This window comes from Pholcus phalangioides, unplaced genomic scaffold (assembly GCF_987345545.1).
Source record: "Pholcus phalangioides strain wild (caught in Gottingen) unplaced genomic scaffold, Ppha-v1.0 ptg000031l_1, whole genome shotgun sequence".
In the NCBI taxonomy this organism is placed as follows: Eukaryota; Metazoa; Arthropoda; class Arachnida; order Araneae; family Pholcidae; genus Pholcus; species Pholcus phalangioides.
In genome coordinates this window covers 5,188,241-5,206,933 of record NW_028301621.1, presented here as the reverse complement: position 1 = coordinate 5,206,933, position 18,693 = coordinate 5,188,241, and positions in this window count along the sequence as shown.

The following is an 18,693-nucleotide window of genomic DNA, read 5'->3' as shown; positions in this document are numbered from 1 at the left end:
CGTGGACTACTGGGCCGCTGACCATAGGTTGAAAAATGCTGCTATAGAGTATGTCTGGGATGCTCTTGGGAGGCAATTATAGTGCAGTTCTTCAACCCTTCACCCACCCCTCCTAGAATTATCGAAGAACTGAAAACAACGTTGCTGGAGGAATAGACCAACTGTAACAGTAACTCCTAAACAGTGTGATTTCCAGTATAAAATCACGTTGTGTGACCAGTATAACACAGTAAGAGGGCACTATACCAGGGCTATATTAGCAAGGGCTGTCTCGACACAGAGAGCACCAGGTCTGGCACAAATATTCAAAAATTACACTTCATTCGGAATTTGAACTATAGATGGTGCAATTAAAAACTGACACACAACACTATATACGCACTCAGACTATTAGGTACACACACTCGTACCTCCGTCATAACTCCACCGGTAGTAAATTCCCATTGTGATAGACTGGAGTTGTACTCGGTTTGAAAGAAAGGAAGAAAATAAGGGCTGTTTCATCTCTTTGATGTTGTGCTTGCCGCCTTGGCTCAGTGGGCGTGGTCTCGGAGCTGCTATGTGAAGTAACAGCCCTGATACTTTTTCACTTTTGTCTCGCACACCATATCAGCTTTTAAAACGTAGGGTACCGAAGAAGAAGATTTTATATTTTAGTGGCGCATTTTTTTCACAGCTTTAAGTCGGAGATTTTTCGATATAGTTGCGTTTTAGCGTCACTGCTATGCGCGTGCGGTATTTTTATTATCTTTTTATAACCAATAGCTTACCCGTCGCGCGTTGCTGCGATCTCACAAGAAAGGAAATTCAAGGAAATGAAGGAAAAGGGAAAAAAAGCTATGCAGAAACCTTCGCGGGAGTGTACACAACAACTTCCCAAAGTTTCATGGCGATCGGATGAATGGTGTACTAATGCATAAAGGACAAAGACATTCGTTTTTATATATATAGATGACTGGCTATTTAAATAACATATTTTTGAAGTTTCAAAAAATTTGACACGAATTTAGTACGTTTTTCATTGTAATTAAAGTAAATTTCCAATTAATTAAATTTCTAATTAATGGAAAGTAATCATAAGAATTATATCTTTTGGAAACCCCACGTGACAAAAAAAGTTGACGAAAAATTATTTTTTCCTATTTAAAAAAAATTATTTCTGTTGATGGTCAGGAAAAAACATTCAGATAGGAAATCGGAATGAAATTTCTAAGAATTTCATGTTTTAAAAAATCTGAAAAAAAAAAAAACGAATTTGTAGCCCCAGGGTAGCCAGGAAATGAACTATGCTGATGTATCAGGAGGGACGATTTCTTACGCAGGTCCGTTGCAACGTCTCGTACATATTATACACAGAACTAGACAATTCGGTATTAGCAAGGGGTCGACCCTTGCTAATACCCCCCCCCCCCTCTTACTTTTGAGTCCGCACGTGTCCCAGGGAGTTCCAGCGACCGGGATTTTTAATATATATTTGTGCGATATAAATTTCGCTTTGACTGAATTCAATTCAATAAGGAGAAAGGGTATCGCTCTTGGATGAGCGTAGAAGGTCCTCGGGAAAGATGCGGGGGGGGGGGGGCAGCACGAAAAGAAAATATGGTGCAAAGGGCTATTGGCTAACAAAAAGTTTGACAACCACTGAACCATATGATATTTTCTTTTAATTTAAAAATTGTTTAATTTATTCGATCATGATATAACGCTGTATATATACTGATATGCTGATATACTAAGGACATCCATCATTAGTGGATTTGTTCTGATGAACACAAAGAACCGTGGTAACGAAAAACTTTATAAAAACTTTTTCGTTTATCATTTTTCTCGATTAGTTATCAGAAGATGATTTTTTCCAGATGGTGCGATGGCACTAAGGGAACGTAATGTCCTTCTTACGAAATCATTTAAATGCTTCTTACTAAATTCGTTTGCAGACACAGATTTATGGCTTTGCCACGTGCTGGCGGTATCGCGTCAAATCATCGAAAACAAAAACATCGCCCGTCAAAACATCGCCGTGACAAAAACATCGCACGTCAAAACATCGCTGTCAAAACATCGCTGTCAAAACATCGCAGTCACAAAAACATCGCCGTGACAAAAACATCGCACGTCAAAACATCGCCGTCACAAAAACATCGCCGATATATATATATATATATATATATATATATATTTATTTACCTGCATATAATCAGCGGCTTTGAGTTTCAAAAAGACATCGGATATTTTTAATTGCGCATCATTATTTTATTATTGCTTTATTCCTTAAGATTATACACTATCGCATATTTTTCTGAGATTTTATTACAGGGATTTTATTAAGTACCTTTATAAAGGTACAGGTGAACTTGGCTAGTTCGAACTTGGTTAATTCGAATATCAGGAATTCCCTTTGAGTTTCTTGCAAAAATTTCAATTCAATTTGAAATTACTTGTTTAATTCGATTCCCCCCCCCCCCCAAACATTTTGGATAATTTGATGTTTGATGCAGATAATATGTCATTTGCAAAATGTCTCTTATATATGTGTGTGTTACTGCCAAAGCCCGAAGTTGTCTAGTTCTCGAACTGGCCGGCACAGTTGAAACGGCCATTGTCCGAATTTCGGGCTTTCGTTGAGCTTTGGCCGGTCCCTATATGTCGATCATTATATATCCCTCCATATATGTATCACCATAATATTGAATAATTTCTAATAAAAGAATAATTTCTTCTACGAATAATCCTCGTAATGAAAGAGTATCGACAGCTCAATTATTGTAGTAGCAACGAATATTGCAGGTTTGATGAAGAAAACTATAGTGAAAGGTTTATTAATTTAACGGTTTAGCAGAAAATTCGTACCCCTTTTTTTGGAATCTGGAAACCATATTTCCATGATGGGGTGGTGCGAAATGTCTCCCCGGCTGAAAAAGCGCATAATAACGGCTCTGGGTACAGATAATACAAAATCCGAGGATGATGTTACTCTCCGCTTATCCATACAAACTTTATTAACAGCTGGCTGATGCGAAGATATATTGTGGAAAGAGAGAAACTTCAACTGCCCTTGCGGGGAATCGAACCCACGACCTTTCACTCTCCGGGTAAAAGGACGTGTTCAGTGCACACGAGCTCTTAAGGAAAGACCGAGATATTCGTTGCCTGTGTATAGTCTAGGGCGGTGGTTCTCAACCAAGGGCCCCAGGATATTCCAGGGGGCCATGGAGGAAAATATCGCAAAAGGGGAGCCATGACTGCTGATAAGGGGGCCATGAGGAAATTTATCAAAAGAGTGGCCAAAAAAATTTAATTTCAAACAAAATGCATAGAATATTTTTCACAATTTTTTCCCTATTTAAGTAAATAAAGATTTAGTAATAAAGATTTGATTGATTTTTTGATTGGTGGGCAGAATATTTCAATGCCGAGCATAAGGATTTGAGTAGTTGAAAGATGAAATTTAGCACTTGAAATATCAAAAATTTTATGAGTTTCACAAAAACAAGCACAATGATTTTTTTGCGTGTGTGTGTAACCAATTTCTCATAAGTAGGGCTCTGATTTTTACCTAAAGATGAAACGTCGTTGCTGATAAACTATTAGCTACTACGTTTCTTCTTTAGGTCATAAAAATCAAAGCCTTTGTCATAAGCTTGTGTTATCAATAATTATAAGGTTTCGAGATGAATGTACTGTATATATGCTAACAGTGTCACTTTATTGACAGTGATTGACAGTAACATTTATTTGAAGACAACCAACCAAAAAACAACGTTAAATGCGGATAAAACGGTTTTTTTTTTGGCGTCAAAAGAGACGGGGCAAGAACATTGTAATTGGGTTTTTGAGCACACGTGTCCGTATAAAAAGTTAACATTTTCATTTTAATAACTACACACCCCCTTGCAACATGAATGACATATCTGAGTACTACACATAATTTTTCTAATTGAAAGTATTCCTGTAGGGTGAACGAGGTTTGCCAGTAAAGTAAAATACCATACGTCTTGTTACCTATGCCCTCTGTACATTACATATAGTAGTGTCTGTTATGTGAAATATTGTGTTGTGTTAAGCCAACTCACACGTTACTTCGTTCGCCTGTGGGAGAGAGGTCACATTATGAACCAAAAAGATACTTGGAGATAGCTTGTCATTCAGCGAGACATCAATAAACCGATAATTTTCTTTTTTGAAATCTTATTTATACTTCCTGATTTGTTTGAAATTCTGATTCACCCAAATTCAAATTTACCCAAGAAAAACTAATTTGTAAATAATTCAAACTTCATCCTGAACAGTAACTTGATGACATTATGCCGTCTTCAAGCGCAATGTTTACATTGATTGGAAATAACTTATTATATATATATATTTTTTACTGTGTTTTAATTTTCATAAATTAAAAATAAATTCAAACACATATTTATACTGCAAACAATATTTGAACAATTATCATTTAACGGGAAAACGGGAGGGGGGGGGGGTAGGAAATTGATCATGGTCACAAGGGGGGTCACAGGAATGAGAAATGGTTGAAAGGGAGCCATGAGCAAAAAAAGGTTGAGAACCGCTGGTCTAGGGCGTTCACTCGATTCGTGAAAGGTAGTGTGGGTTTGATTCCCCGCACACAGAGGCAGTTAAATTTTCTCTCTTTCCAAAATATATCTTCGCATCAGCTAGCTGTTAAAAAAACCTTTGTATAATACAGAATTTATAAGAACTCTCTCTATTCATTGTCCATTACTCAAAAAAAAAGGCCGAATTCGAAGGATTGAGAGAAAACTAATAGGTGTGGAAACAGTCGAACACAGACATACACCACATGACAGTTTGGCTTTGTCACAACCAAAGCCGCTTGAAAGTTTAATGCACTTTTAGTGCAGCTTTGGTTACCAGTTGAACAAAAAAGAGGGATGAGGTGATTTCCATTACAATTTTTAATTTAAAAATTTTTCATAAAGCGATCTTTTTTCCAGGGCCATGTTCTGGCGATGTTTTGACGTGCGATATTTTGACGTGCGATGTTTTGACGTGCGATGTTTTGACCTGCGATATTTTGACCTGCGATGTTTTGACCTGCGATGTTTTGACTTGCGATGTTTTTATGTGCGATGTTTTGACGTATTTGGCGATGTTTTTGACCGCGATGTTTTCGTCACAGCGATGTTTTTGTCACGGCGATGTTTTGATGATGTTACGATCACGGCGATGTCGATGTTATGACGGCGATGTTTTGACAAGCGATGTTTTGACGTAGACCCCGTGCTGGCTATTCGAATTGCTATGCGCTTTTCACGTTATAATTTAAAGTTCCTAACTTTTCCGGGGGGGGGGGGCGGGCAAAGCACATGTACTCAATGTATGTATGTATATATATATATATAATCATTTTTAGTGTATTTTCAAAAGCCCCCCCCCCAAATGACGGCCCTGACCATGAGTTACTAAAATTTGCCGCCCCTCCGAACTTGCTACCCCGGTACGCTTAACACCCTGTACATACGGCATCAGGGCCGCAACAAGGGAGGAGCTGGCGGGACTGATGCCAGGGTGGCCTTCAGAGTATCATGGGTCCCCGGGCCAAGTAGTTTTTCGGAGGCCCTACCTGGTAAATCCTAGAAAATTTCAACCGGATCTCATTTTTGTGAGGACCATCTTCTCTTCAGATCCCCGAGTTGCGCCCGGGTGGACCCATGCATCAAGACGGCACTGACTAATTGCCCGAACTCCAAGTCAGAGGGGTGCGCAAATGTTATCCTGTCATCTCTCCTTCAGTATTAAAAGGGGGCGCCAAAACGCGTGCTTGTCCCGGCTGGCCACGCATGTTGTTGTGGCCCTGTACACAATATGTATGTTGCAAGGTTTGAGGTACATACAGGGCCGCAGCTGGATACTTTTTTAACTGGAGCAAGCAAGCTTTTGGCGTCCCCCGTGTAGGGAGAGGTTAGAAGGAGTGGTTAAAGGATAATTCGGCGCCCCCTTGAGTTCAGCACCCGGTACAGTGGACCCGTTCTCCCTGGTTGCGGCTTTGTGTCATCCATCAATGAATCAAGTTTATTGTTTTGGCCGCTGGCCTTTAACAATTAGTAGGCAAAAAAAAAAAAAGGATATTTCATAACACAAAATTATATATGAAACACAAAATCAAATAACTAAGGGAAAAAAAGGATGGGGGGGGGGGAAAGGCAAAAGAACTAAAGGACAGTTTAAACGTGACATGGGGATAAAAATATAAACAAAACATATGAGGAATCGGCTTTGTGTGTATATGTGAATCAAAAACTGGTTGAAAAGAACGATAGGTGTGAAAAATGTCGTAGTGCACTCTTCGATATCACCCGCATACAACGTTTTGTCTAGATGGGTTTTCTTTCATTGCAAAAACAACACATAGACAGACACATTCATATACGATACAAAAATAAATGCCAAAAAGACAGAATAATGAAAGCAAAACACACAATGCAGTTAGGGACATATTTCCTCCCCGGTTCATTCTTATGCTTTTAAATTTGCAAGTATAAAAATTTATTCCTTCAGATGTCTAATTATTTTTACTTCTGATAATTTTTTAAGGAATTTATTAGAAATGGTTGGGCACCCTGGCAATTTGTACTTGTTTGGATGAGGTACTAATTGGTTTTTTTGCTAGAACGTTATAATCGGGATCCAATGCATTTCATTCAAGTATTTTCAAATATATATCTCGGTTTTAACGTCGTAATCACGTTATTTTATGAATGTCATTATGACCGAACTGTATGCTCATGTAGGAAAGAAAAATAAATTCATTGGTTAGAAAAATTTAATTTTTTCTTCGTCGGTTTTTTTTATTGTTATTAGTGCAAGAGCGTCAAACAAAGGATTAGTTTTTGTCGAATGGAACTTCCCCATTCAGTTCCTCGATTTTGTCTTTTACCCTAATTTTTATGGCAACCTGAGAAGAGCGATTCCTTTGTCCAGTGCATTCGAAATCCCATCACCCTCCTTGTCAAACCACTTAATAGACAATGGAAGACAGCAACCAATAGTCCAGCCGAACCGTAATCAGGATGTTCAAACCTTTTCAATAGATCATGGCAGCTTCGCGGTTACCCCAACTGTACAAAAAAATGTGGATTTTCTCGGTTGCAAAAATCGCCGCCTTATCGGTTCTCGGCTTTAATGGTGTTTTTTTTCAACCGAAATGGAAAACAAATACGAACGCTAATCAAAAAAGAAACTTTTACTATGACATGAATGTCGCTCTCCACTTGTTAATACAAGATGTACAGAAGACTGGATGTTGTGAAGATATTTATTATTTGAGATGTTAATTTTTTAAGTAAGGAAAAAACTGTCTGCTTCTACCGGGAGTCGAACCCGGGTCCCTCGATTGCCGGATGAGTGCTCTGACCACTAAGCTACAGAGGAGATAGAGATTTTCCTTCGCTAGAGCGTATATATGCCGAACGGAACCGTGCAATGGACGGTGAAACCGATCAGCTAATTTTCCTTCCTTAAAAAAAAATTAACATCTCAAATAATAAATATCTTCACAACATCCAGTCTTCTGTATATCTTGTATTAACAAGTGGAGAGCGACATTCATGTCATATATATAGCCCTCTGGTGGCTCGTCGTCCATGAGCTATTAGCTGATCGGTTTCACCGTCCATTGCACGGTTCCGTTCGGCATATATACGCTCTAGCGAAGGAAAATCTCTATCTCCTCTGCAGCTTAGTGGTCAGAGCACTCGTCCGGCAATCGAGGGACCCGGGTTCGACTCCCGGTAAAGGCAGAGAGGAGTTTTTTCCTTCCTTAAAAAATTAACATCTCAAGTAATAAATATCTTCACAACATCCAGTCTTCTGTATATCTTGAAACTTTTACTACTCGAATTTTATGTGCTACATTTCTTCAAGCAAAAGATAAAAGATAAGGTGTCAAAATGTCTGCATGATTCAAGCTTATTTTAGGAATCGAAAAATTCAATTCTTGTCATATAATTTCAATTTTTCTGAATAATCAATTAGTCAACATGTAATTTTTTTCCCACCTCGCTCCCCAAAAATGCTCCGCCGCACCCCCCGATTAAGAATCGCTAGTTTATATAGTATAATTTTTACGTTCAGAGTTTCTACACGTTTAGCTTTTTTTGGCGAGAATTCAAAATATTGGATATCGCCAATTCTCTCCAGGTGACCATGCGCTCCGTATTCCCTATCTATCTATTCATTGAATCTATATCAATTGAAAAAAAAAACAAGGAACGTTAAAAGAAATTTTATGTTTCGGAAGTAGGCAGAATATGATGTGAATATTTCTAAGTACACATTTCATTTGTTTGAAGGTCCCCCGCTTCCTTTTTTCCCTACTTTTGCAAAATCTTTGACGACATCTTCAAAATCAATGATACGTAACATATCTGCTTCTATTCTTAGTAGAGATGAAATATCAAGCCTCTCTCTATTCTTCTGGAAATTTTTGTTTCACAAATGCTTGACACAATTCTGGCTTCAAAATTAGTTACATTAGAACATTTCTGTGGAAAATATACCATACATACTGTTTACCGAAAAATTAAGGAAATACAAAATCCACCCCAGGGCCACCGGGCTGTTTGTGGTTGAGTTTCAACAATTTCATCCGTCTGATGAAATTGTTGTGACTTGTTTTCTTTAGACCTATGTATTCGTACTTACTTTTACAATTTTAATTCTTGATTCACAGGCTTAATTCATTAGATGAGGGCTGCCAAGATCCATTTCCTCTTTGTAACTTCGCTCTTTGAGCTTCCCGCATTTATCGACAGCTGGCTTCGTTGGGATGGGTTTAATATAGGCTCAGTTCAGATTTTTTAATCCCAGACCACGAAGACGGAATGCGGGTTAGTTAATGATAACCACAACAGTACTGACGGGGAATTACCCACCTCTGACTTGTATGGTTTCTCGATTGACACTAAATCACCGGGCAAATTAAAATATGTGTTAATAAATGCCAGGAGCTTGGGTAATAAGAAAGATTTTTTAGAAACTATGATAGTTGTGGACGGCCTGGATCTTATAGCCATTACAGAATCTTGGGCAAACGATGGAGATGAATCTTTCTTACACATCTCAGGATACGATAATTTTTTCAAAAATAGATCTGATAGGAAAGGGGGTGAGTTGATATACGTGAAATAATGTTAGAAGGCTAGAGAGTGTAACATGCAGAGAAATGATATTGAAACTATATGGGTTGAGATTGAAAACAAAAGACATCATAAACTCATTGTTGGGGGTTTGTTACGGTACACCGAATAGGGGATCCAAACTACATCACCAAATTTTATGATGAAATTTCCTACATGTGTAAGCATAAGAGGATTGCCATATTAGGGGATTTCAACTACCTGGGTATCGTTTGGGAGAACCTTTCAGCTAGAGATCAATATGAAAGACACTTTCTTTAGTTGGTGCTCGATAATTTTTTGTATCAGAAGTCACTAGGGGAACTGCTATTTTGGATTTAGTTCTCACTAATTCCGAGGATCTTGTTGAACATGTTTCGGTGGGGGAAGAGTTTTCTTCCAGTGATCATCGTGTCGTTAGTTTTTTCTGTAACTTTTCTTCGAGCAAGGTTGATAACAAAAGATTGGTTCCTTGTTTTCGGAGAACTAACTTTGATGTTTTGAGAGAATGTTTAGCGGAAGTTTGCTAAGACAGGTTGAAATCAGTCGGGGTGGTATGTCAATGGGAAGAATTTAGTACGAAGCTTTCCTCTGTTTTGCACGACGTCATACCCTTTGTTCGAAAAAAGCGTGTTTGTACATCGCGCCCCCTATGGTTCACGGGTAGAGTGCATTATCTTGAAAAGAAAAGAGCATTCAGAGAGTATAAAAGTTGGTCAAGTGACCTGTCATTGTTTAATAGTAAAAGAAAGCGATAAGGGATAGTAAAAAAAGAAATTGAATCTAGGTTGGTAGATAACATTGACTCTGACCCAAAATCATTTTTTAGATACGTCAATAATGAATGTAAGGGGACAGTTGGTCCCCTCTCGTTAGGAGGGTCTAGGGTAGAGAGCAATGTAGGCATGTGTAGTGCTTTCAATGACTTTTTCACGTCGGTTTGTAATAGAGGAAATGATATTCAATCATTGTGTTGCATGGGGTTATAAAATCCTCAACGGTATTCAATTGGAAAACGTGGAGTTCTTGAATATTCTACAAAATGTTTGTGCAAGAAAAGCACCAGAACCAGATGATATCTATCCCAGGGTCCTCAGTGAATCTGCTAATTAAGGGGGCCAGTCGCACAGATTTACAGGAGTATTGTTGCTGAGGGTATCGACCCAAGAACTTGGAAGCTTGCTAATGTTGTTACGATATTTAAAAAGGGAAGTAGAGAAGCGGTGTCACACAAATTATCATCCATTGAGTTTGACGAGCTCCCGCTCAAAAATTTTGGAAATTATTAACAAAAGACAATTGGTGAAATGGATAGACGAGAATAATGTATTGCCGGATAATCAGCATCGGTTCAGAAAGGGAAAGTCATGTGTAACTAACCTACTTTGCTTCTATGATCACGTGACTAAGGCTTTAGGGAAGGGGGAAAAAATATAGATGTTGTTTACCTGGATTTCCAGAAGGCATTCGATCGGGTCCAACATGGTAAACTCTTGAGGCGTTTACGAGAGATTGGGATCGGGGGCAACTTGCTAAATTGGATAGAATCGTGGTCACAACGTGTTAGAGTGAACGGGGAATTCTCTAATTAGGAGAGGCGTCCAACAAGTGGAGTTCCTCAAGCAAGTGTCTTTGGCCCCACACTTCTTTAACGTTTTATCGATAAACTCGATCAGGGTATCGATGGAATTGCTAGCAAATTCACAGATAACGTGAAGCTAATGGGGTAGTCGGAAATCAAAGCGATAGGGAGTTGCTCCAAACCAACTTAAACAGGATTGGAGCATGGGCAAATGAATGGAGCATGATGTTTAGTGTTGACAAATTCATGGCAGGGCCGCAATTAGAGGGGAGCAGGCGGGTCTCGTGCCCCAGACCAGAGGGGGCGCAAATTTCATTCTGAAACCTCTCCTTCAACATTACAAGCGAGCGTCAAAATGCGCGCTTGCCCCGGGTGACCAAGCATCTAGTTTCGGCCCTGGTTTATGGTCACTCATTTTGGTTCGAAAAATCCATGTTTCTCTTAAGCCGGGTTTTCCTAGGAACAGGCTTTCTCCTGCGCGTCCAGCGTAGAAACTGTGATTGGTCAAAAAACCCGAATTTCAAGTTTTTAACCAATCAGAGTTTTCACGCTGCACAGAGCTCAAAAGTTTTTCTCCTGGGATAACCCGGCTTTGCGAGTTAAATGGTGTCACTATCGCGGATGCAACTAGGGTCACCGATTTGGTAATTCTCATTGACGAGCGGCTTAGATTTTATGAACATTGTTAAGCGGTGGTAAAAAACCCGATTAGAATGCTCGGTTTTATTTTCAAAAAGGTCTTTTCGCGTTCTCCTAAAGACAGGTGCTGAATGAAATCCATCATTGGTTATACCAGTGGTCGGCAAACTCATTAGTCAACAGAGCCAAATATCAACAGTACAACAATTGAAATTTCTTTTGAGAGCCAAATTTTTTTTAAAGTTTTGTCTTGGTTAAATTATAGGTACGTTGAATAAAACTTGATATCATATTTAATAACGATATTATTTATTGATAAAAATTAATTGTAAGATAAACACAAAATTGAATCATGACAATGACTAACAAACACTAATTTGAAGAATGGCCTTGCATCTCCTTGGAAAGTTTAGGTAAGTCAAGTTTGTATATTTTTGTTTTTAATTTTAGACACGATTGCAGGTTCTCATCAATAAGACGACTTCTCAATTTACTCTTGATAAGGTTCATTCTTTCTCGCACGAAGAAGGGGCCGATAATGCCTCTGGCGCATACCGCAGCCCATGCAGTAACTTTAGGCGAATGCAGTGGTTTCTCTTCACACAAATGAGGATTTTCGAAACCCCAAAATCTCCAGTTTTTTTTTTTTAATTTTAAAAAATTTAAAAAAAATCTAAATTTTCGATATTTCTGTACAACATTCTTACAGTTTTGCTAATAAACGTACCGTTTACCGCATGATTCTATTGATCTTTGTTGTAGAGACATTTAATTTTGAAATAAGGGCTTATTCGCTGATCACCCTGTACATGAAAGAGCAAAAAAGAACGCGAAGGGTGAGGGGTTAAAGAGAAATCTACCGCATAATCTCTCTCTCATCTACTTGTCTTTCCTCTTGAACTATGCAACGAATAGTAAGGACTGTGTTGACCAGTTACCTTTCACCAATTGCTGGCTAATACCGCTGTGTGGTACAACACGCAAAGATTGCCCAATTTTGCATATTTCCGGCCAAAAAAAAATTGGACGATGCACAGTTCCCAATGACATGTTTGACATCTCTTGCAGATCATTATGAAAAAATATTGCAGTCATTTTTATTGAAGACAGGTTGGAGGGGATCCCAATGACATGTCTCAAAAACTGGAATTTTCATTTGCAGGAATGGGGAAAAAAGACGAGGGAATTGGGTTCCTTTTTTGTTATCGATATACATTTATTAGCCATTAATGATCTCTCAAACATTTATTCTCCTTCTTTTATCTCTATCGTGTTATTAATTTTCAAAAACATTACGCAACTTTTATTTTCGAAAGAAGGAAAACAAAATCCGAGGGGAGTGTGAAAACAGGTGCATTCTCCAACTTTATCGTTGTAGAAACATGGGAAAATTTATATATGCAATACTTCCAGTTGCACGAAAAGCACCTCATTCAAGACAAATCCAAGCAAGGGCGGTGGGAGCGAGGGTGCAAGAGGTGCTGTGCATCCTGGTGGCAGCTTGAGTTTTAGTCGGACAACAAATTAAAAAAAAAATTAATAGTAAAAATTTCAATGACATCATGCTTTTGAACGACATGCATGACGACATACATGTCTGACGACAAAATTGCTGAGAAAACGGATGAGGCCTGAGACCGCAATTCCAGAAACAATATACTCCATCACAAGGGGTAAGTGTGCATTTTGGTGGCCTCAAATATTAATTTTATTGGACTGGTCAAATAAAGGCAAAAGAAGAATTCTGGAGCACCAGAAACGTCTTTGAAATGAATTTGTTAATAAAAATCGCTCTGGTTTACCTAATCTTCACAGGATAAATGTAAGCAATGATGGCTCATCAATCAGTGCTATTTCTTGGATTGAGTTGTCTGGCAATAAGTAAGAGTGGTAAAATAATTCTAAACCGAAAAAGCAGAACAACCTCTTTAAAAGGCAGGACAGTTTCTTCAGAAGTGCGGGGCGTATTTTTCTCGGTAAAGACGTATGGCCACAAACATTTTTCTTGGTAAACGGCTTGGTGTGCGGTTTTGTCTAAAAAAAATTACGTCGATTCTCTGGTCCCCTAGGCAAATGCCCTGTCAGCCTCCCACCAGGGTCGTTTGTAGGAGAGGCACGTGAACCTTTTTTCCGTGCGGCTGGTAAGCTCAAGCCGCTCTGAATCCAAGGATTAGCATCATGCTGGGGAAAAAACCTGGCGATAACGTCGACAAGGGGGAAAAAAAGAAACCTGATAGCACTAGATCAGCATTTAGGTCAGCATAGGTGATCCACAGGCAGATTTGATATAATTATTCATCAATTGATTTGATATAATTATTATCAGATTGAAAAGTGGTAATCGGGAGCACCAAATTCCTGCTCGCGAGTTGTTAATGGTGTTGCCCGAGTTTTGTAAGGTGAATTGTTAATCTCGGACCAATGGTGCTCCGGTGATATAGAATGTATATATTTTTAATATGTAATTTTATTTTTTTATTTTTATTTTTGATTGAGAAAATAAATGCTCCCTTCGGGGAGCCCCCGTATGGCGAATAACATTCGCCGGGTCGGGGTAAGTAACTCATAATTATTCATCCGTTGTAATTAATTGATATTCGTAATATCCATATGGGTTCAAGTAAGATAAAACCTTCATGCTTCGGTTCACCATACAGCATCGAGAAGAATACTGGAAATTGCGATCCTGATTACGGGATATTACTAAAATTGCAATTTATTGCTTTAAATGGAATTTGATAATTGCTGAAAGGGGTGTGGAAATAAAGGGCTGCTAGAAATAGCAATAAACAAAAATATATTTCACGAAAGAAATGTTCAAATGATGTATTACCATATTTCTTTGAGAAAAATACGATAAACTGGTATCTTAAATATCTTATATCTTATATATAAATGTGAAAGTATGTATGTATGTATGCTCTTTATACAAATCTACAGTTTTAGACCGATCGTCGCCAGATTTTGCATATATACCAAACAGGTCCGGGATTGAACCGTAGGCTACTTTAAAAGTTCGTCAGAGCTGGGAAAATGCCCGAAATGGGCAAAAAACTGTCAGGCAACAATGTTTTTGGGGCCTCAACAATCACTTTCGGAACGTTTACTTTGGTTACCGTGGTTTCCAACAATGCATTTCAGACATGTATATGCCTTTACAATAGTTTGTCACATCTTTAACGCCGCCATCATAACAGTTTATTCCTTTATAACGGTTTGTCACTCTTTTCCAATCCTCCCAGTAATTGAAGAAAACCCGGGAAGCGCCGGGTATTTCTGCTAGCCTATATACAGGGTGTCCTGTAAGTGATAATGCGGCCTTTATCTCATCAACCGTCCATCGTAGAGGTATAGTTTCGATTTAAAAAATGCGTAAAAGGCGTTTGAATAATATTCGCTGCACAAGCTGGACGTTTGACGTCACTAACAACAGAGAACAACAACTACGACGACAAAATTGGGAATAAAAATGTTTAACGCCAGCTGATGAACTCAATGCTCTGGCACGAAGTTAAAAAATTATCATTATCTACCAACATGCGAGTTCAACTGCAAAATGACTCAGCACTACTATCATTTTCACATCAGTTGATCAAACTTGGCAATAGAAGAATTCCCGTAGACCAAAGCACTGGACTGATAACGTTCCCAAATGGACTTATTAACAACTGGCAAAATCCATTTGGGAAAATAAACTCAGTTCAAGAACTTGCAAAGTCTTCCCAAACATTCAACAAAATCACCCAAACCATGAGTGGCTTTGTGAGATAGTGATTCTAGCACCGAAAAATGACAGTGTGAACAAGATCAACGAAAAAATCCTAAAAAGTATTCCGGGAGACTCCACATCTTACAAATCGGTTGTGACACTGTCATAGACTCAGCGCAGACAGTTCTGCATCGTGCAGAATTTCTGAACTCTTTGGATATTTCGGGTGTGCCACCACACAACTTGATTCTCAAAGTTGGAGCACCTGTAATGCTTTTAAGAAATTTACAGACACCGAGACTCTGCAATGGTACCAAATTCTGCGTGAAGAAATTGCACAATTACATCATTGAAGCAACGATTCTAATTGGATGTGCCAAAGGAGAAGATATCTTTATTCCACGTATCCCAATTATCACTGAAGAAATTCCATTCACTTTCAAGCGATTACAGTTCCCGATTTGTTTAGCTTTTGCCATGACAATCAACAAAGCGCAAGGCCAGTTGTTAGTAGTGGCAGGTATTAGCAGTGCTAGCAGTGGCCTACATGAGCCCTGATTTTCACACGGACAGCTTTACGTCACCTGTTCGCGTGTTGGTAATCCCAAAAATTTGTATATCTGCACACCAGATGGAAAAACAAAAAATATTGTGTATCCACAAGCGATTGCCTCAAGTTCTTAATTTAAATATTTAAAAATAAAAGTAATTTTTTCGTACTTGATGCAGAAATTTTTTTGATTAAGAAATAATTAATAAGCTATGCATACATAAATTTTTTTTACGGGGCGGGCAACGTCGCCGGGTATCAGCTAGTATATATATATATAATACTCCGTAAAATATGGGACATCGCCAATTGTCATAAAAACATTGTTAGAGGTAGGTTCAATCACCCCAATCGTACTTAAAATTTCAAAAGAATTGTAGACAAAACGTTAAACCTGATAAATATATGAAATAAATACAAAGGTTTCAACTGCTGGTAAATGCGAAGATAAATCCAGGAAAGAAAATTCTACTGCCCTTGCGGGGAATCGAACCGACATCCTCGCACTTGCCGGTCAGGGTGCTATCCTACATAGGCAACGTATCCTCTTTCCTTCGAGCTGGTGTGCGCTGAACAGTGGCCATACAAGGAAAGAGGATTCGTTGACTTTGTAGGCTAGTGATCTAGGGCGCGTTCAACCGCAAGTGAGAAGACGTGGGTTCAATTCTCCGCAAGGGCAATTGAATTTTCTTTTCTGGATTTATCTTCGCATTTACCAGCTGTCGAAACTTGCGTAGTGATAGAGGAGAGTGACATCATCTTCAGATGTGAAATGAATATTTATAATTTTTGGAATTAAATATAATATATTACATCATGAAAACGCTGTTTTATCCACGACTTGAGTGTCACTGAAAAAACGGGACAAATTTATAAAAAAAAGTCGGAACAACGGAAATTATATACAGGAACATCCAGTAATACGGGACACGAGTAGTTCGTAAAATTGTTTCAGACATTTTACTGGTCCTTTTTTCTAGAAAGGTTGAGAAACACTGCATTAGATGCATGCACGCTGACGCAAGGGCAAATTGAACAAGTCATTAAAACCATCACGTTGAAACCGATTCCACATTCCATTGTCGAAATATATTTTTCTTTCAATCCGAACCCAACTCTGGTCTATCGCCACGGGCAACTTACTCAACAGTCTTAGTGCGTATCTAGTGTTGTGCGGGAATTATTGAGACTACTACTAAACCACATATGTACCGAATTATTGAGATTGAATTCTTTCTTGAATTCGGACTTGTAAAAGTAGATTTGGTGTGGTAAACCACTGTTGTCAAGCGAACAAATCAACCATAATCTCGCAATATTTGGCGAAGTAAAAATTACTTGTGCCCACGTGGAAAATGTTGTTTGGGGCAATGGGATGGTCCATGAATGATAGAGTTCGGAAGAAAATAATACCAAAGGATCAATGTTTCGGCAGGTGACGATCGATACGTTCGGTACGTATTCCGGTGGACGAGACAACAGTAAAACTGTGTTGTAATGGATGAATCGATCGACGCAGCTCCCCCCCCCCCCCCCCCATGTTGTCTCTCTTACGCTTTGAGATACGGCCAACCGTATAATGCAATGACTGGAGAGCATGAGTCCCCCCTCCTTGCAACCTACTCGGATGTCCGCTCCGGAGATGATCTTGGAAATCGCTTTGCATTCGGCAAGAGAAAACAGCACGTGGAAGTGACAACTTCTCTCGCTTCCGCTTTTCTACAAAATAACAATGTTTCTTTCACCCCGAACACCTCACTTCTCTTTTTTAAGTCTTCCATGTTTCCGCTCTCTGATTTCACATTAATATTATTATTGATTGTTCAATGGCATGACGCTTCTGCTTAGTGGGATCCCCACTTTGTTTCTGGTGGGTTCCAAATGAGTTTCTTCTGCTGGAAAATGAGAGAAATGAAGAAAGCTATCGTACTAATGCAGTTTATTCGAACACTTGTATATATCTATTAAAATTCAATTAAATAAGAAAAAGTGCGATTGTTTCTTTTGGAATTCACGCCCCTCTAGAAACTTTCACTTGAAACGTTTTTGTTCATAAATTATCCGTGTTTCGCAAACGAAACAATGAGTTCTTTCTCCAATTTGTATTACAGAGATTGCCAAGTGATGTGTTGTGGCAACCTAGAGCAGAGTTATCAAACTTTTTGCTCCCCGAACTCAAGCCAACTCGTAGGATTCCATGTTAGGGTGCGAACATAGCTAGCGCTGGTTTTCGATTCTGCAAATCCACGTATTATGGATTGGTTAAAAACTTGAATTTCAGATTTTTTTAACTAATCGTAACGGCGCTGACTTGCGGAATCGGAAACCAGTGTGCACTATGTTTGTACCCTTATATCCGCAACTCGTACTGCCCCTGAATCATTCCATCGCCCGATTTCGGAAACACTGCCCAAGAGCAGAGGTGTTTCTGAACCGCTTATGCCTAACATCTGTCAAACCTGTCCGTGAGTGGTTCACCGTTTCATTTTTATCCGGATATTTCCTATTAGTCATAGGTTTTTTTGTCCAGTCATACATATAAGTATTCGTTTGCAAAAGAAATCAACCGGGCCGCGGGCTTCCAAAGGGTGAGAACATAGATGCAACATAATTGTTACGGTAGATGTGATAAATGCGGTTATTATACGCGATGAATACTTACCAAAACTTTTGCTTAGTTTGATAAATTTATCACTTTTACTGACGATTATGTAAAACGTACGTACGCGTGTTTCCGATCCAGGTAGTGGGGCGTGGTTTACTCCCGACTGTAGGGTGCACCCCCTTTCACACGGTAAGGCCCCTTTCACACGAGCACCAAAATGCGGGCGAAACGCCCGCATCTTTTGTTTGAAATTCGTGCATAAAAACCTATTTTCTTTTCCCCGCAAATTTCTGTAATTATTTTTTTCCTTCAACCTTGATTCAGTGCCCATAGGCAGCCTAGAGCAATTCTTCGGTGGTTTAATCTAGAACCCCATAGAATATGGGTATAAAGATGCCTTCATTCCGATCCGCACAAGTAGTCGATGGGAGAAAATATCTTAAAATATTTTGAAAAAAA